The sequence below is a fragment of the Antrostomus carolinensis genome, unplaced genomic scaffold (genome assembly GCF_000700745.2).
Source record: "Antrostomus carolinensis isolate BGI_N321 unplaced genomic scaffold, ASM70074v2 scaffold20088, whole genome shotgun sequence".
NCBI lineage: Eukaryota > Metazoa > Chordata > Aves > Caprimulgiformes > Caprimulgidae > Antrostomus > Antrostomus carolinensis.
In genome coordinates, this window is record NW_010332560.1 from 27182 (window position 1) to 30717 (window position 3536).

A 3536-nucleotide genomic window follows, 5' to 3' on the forward strand; every position below is an offset into this window, starting at 1 on the left:
AGTACTTCAAGAGTTAATTTGCAAAGTCTTTTCCACGTGTTTAAATGGCTGTTAGGTAAATAACTAAGGGGTTTATTAGGTTTGGTTAACAAAGATGTATCACTTAAAAATGTAGAAAACCTTTTTTGTCCTCGTGGTTCAAAGAGAAATCTATATTTATGATGAGTAAGACTGCACTGCCCGAGGGGATAAAGCACAATGGGGCTTGGAAATCAAGTATGAGGCCTATAGTAGTATATCAGGAAAGAATGATGTGAGATAAAGTTCAGAAATGTCTTAGGTGCAGACTCTTCTCCCAGTAGCTTAACTGGAGGCTGATGAGGAGATACACTTCTAACTGACACTCATCTTGAAAGAAGCAGGTGGGAAAGCTGACAACTGGGAAATATATGTGTGTGTATATTTGTAAGTGTTCCACACTCTCTGCCCTCTCAGTGCTGGTTTCCCACTTATCTTCAGGTTATACAAAGCTGCTTCTGACCTCTCTTTTATACTGCAATTTTTCAACCCAGCTGCCTAATTTGTGGTCTTAAGCATTGGAATTTTATTAAAAGCTTTTGCACAGTTACGATTCTTGCCTAATGACTTTTGCATTGCAAGAGGCATTTGACAAATGGTCACAAATGCCTAAAAAGGAGGAGCTTGATTTTGAGAAAATCAGATTAATGAAAATAAGAAAATGGGTAAATCAAAAAGCTCTGACTGCAGAGTTTAATAATGCCCAAAGCTTTTCTTTTCTCATTATGTTTGCCATTAAGATCTGTGACAGAGCCAGATAAAAATAAGCATTATCTAAGGGGTTAATGCAACAGGTCAGAAGGGTCTGGCTCTGCTTACTGAAGGTAATCAGACTTCCCTTCTGAAAACAAAGTGAATATATCATGGGTATTTGGACAGTCAATACAAAAGGTCCAGGAAAACCAAATTATTGTTGTCTCTCCTCTCCAAGACTTTTGCCAGGTTCTGTTTATGAATTTCGTTTTGCTGTCTCATGGAGGCTGGGAGGAAAGGAGGAGTCTTACTGCCATTTTATTACTATAAAAATTCCCCCCTGCATAGGGAAATGTCTTACTGCATATAAAATGAGAAGCAGCCTTGTACTAAAACAATGTCGAGCTGATAACCCGCATTCAGTAGTGGTTATTTAATGCCTTTGTGAATCCATTTCAGGGGATCTCCTGTATGGGCAAAAACCCCCAGTCTACGATCACAGTGCTGTTTTCAGTTATCATGTTAAGACCAGCACCATTCTTCAGCAGGTCAGTAGTAACTGCCTCTCCCAAGTTATCCTTGTCCTAGAAATAGCATGCTGTGGATATATCTTGCTGTGAGAGAAAACCTCTGGCCATGTATTTCTGACTGTCACATTTTTTTCTTGGAGTCCAAACTTTTTGCTCCAAAAGCCTTTTACAACTTTATTTTCACTGATATGTATCACAGCAGGCTATGAGTACAGGTAAGTAGGAACTGCCACAGTAATGTACTAAAAAATCTTTGCTGTTACTCTTCTTTAAATCTCATTTTTGTTTTTAAAATGTCCCTTAGAGACAGTAACTTTATTTCGTAGAAAGAATATATAACAAAACACCCTACACACCACTTTGTATTGTTAATATAGATTTTAGCAAAGAGAAATTGGACCACTTGCTGACAAATCTTTGAGAGAAGAAATTACAGTCAGTGGAGGTTGTCAATAATCAGGATTACAATAAATCATTTACAGTAAACTGTTCCTGGGAGACAGAGCTTAAGGAAATTATGGGCTGCCTAGGTGTAGAATGTGTTAAAGAAAACAATGATGCTTTGATTTGGAAAAAGGTATCTGATTATCCCAGGTGTAGCTGGAACCGTTTCTCCCCAGCCCATGTCACTTTCACTTTTCTAAATGTTGCGTGACAATCCTGGGCTCCTGTGATAAGATAACTATCTCTGAGGAAAGAAAATAGTGAGAAACTGTAACCTCAGCTGAGCGTTTGGATAAGCAAGGTAGCAGCAGCTGATCTATTAGCTCTGCATGACTGGAGTCCTGTGGCAGCAGTCCATAGTTTAAACAATTCTTGGTTTTGTGTCTTTTCTGGATAGTGAAGGGCATTTTGCTGGTGATACACTTCACCAGAGCTCAGCATTGGCTGTCCAAGCAATCCAAACTGCTCTGAACGCTGTATGTTACTGTAAATGCCTTCTCCATCCCTTGGGGCTGAGATCAGTTTTCATGAGAGGACGGTGTGTTTGGATGTTCCCCAGTTCATCATTCATTCTGCATGCACGCCTCGGGCAGCTCGCTGATCCTTGCTTGACACTGGCGTGTGTGATCTACTCTCTTCTCTGCCCCCTCCCCAAAACACTAAATCTTTTTTTTCTCTACAACTCACACTGATGCTTTTCCACTGCAAGAAAGAAATAACTATTTGTGATTTTTTGCCTGAGTCTTTTATGAGAAAAGAGTCAGAGGAGCCACGAGGTTTTAGAATTCCACTTTTCAATTTATAGTTAAAAATCTGCCCCCCAGTAATGCCAAGTTCCAAATACTGTAGAAATAACCAAAATTTAGTGACTAAAACTTGCCATGTATACAGAAATATTTCTACTTGTAATTATTTATATGGGAAACTTTCAGAAGAAAAGGAATTTATTAATGACAATCAGAATTGTTTGTAGCTTACAATGAATGCAAAACCTTCTTTCTGAGCTTATTCCTGACAAATTGACACCAAAGGTTGTGCTGGATCATGGTTGGTGACAACTGTGATTGCTTTGTTGATCTCTAACATTCTTGTCACTAAGACTTGCCCTGTTTTTAGAAGACATTCTCAGGAGCAGGATTTCAATCTACGCAGCACTGAACTGTGGTTTAGCCACGTCAATTTCTTACTGCTTTCTTGCTTCTCTTTATAGTATCTATTAGACATTGTTTGTAGGATACTTGAATAGCTTTTGCAAAGCTTCTAAGGATTGAATTGTCTTCTCTTCTGAATTTAGAACTGTTTGTGAGTCTTTGATTTAACTATGCTGGTTTTGCTTCCTTCTGCAAGGGTTCTGAGCTCAGTTCTCTCGTGGTTAGCTGGTGGTTGCTGCCCATCTTTTGAAATAACTTCTGCATGTTTAGTGGGAGCAAATGGAAAGTAAGCTTAATTCACCAGGGTTGGAGCAGTGATAATCTCAAGTATGGGTGAAGAGAGTTTGCAGCCACGAAACCCTTTCTGCATCATTTTACATGGGTTGTGTTTGCTACCTTCTGAATAGCAACTACTGGGGAGGAAAGATTTGGCTACAGCTGCATTACATCTTGCCTGATGTTATGTTTCTCTGTGTGAAGCAATTCCTGTGGACCAGTTATTCTGAGAATGATGTAAATAACCTGAATGTTACAACACTGGATGAGTTTACAGGTAGGTCATTGGTTTTCAGAAGTCCATAGAAGTGTAGGTTCTACTCAAGTAGATCTGGTTGTAGAATAATTCCATATGAGTTTGGGTTTGAGACTTATTATGAACTGACACCTGAATGCAATAATGATGAACTTAATTTGATAAATC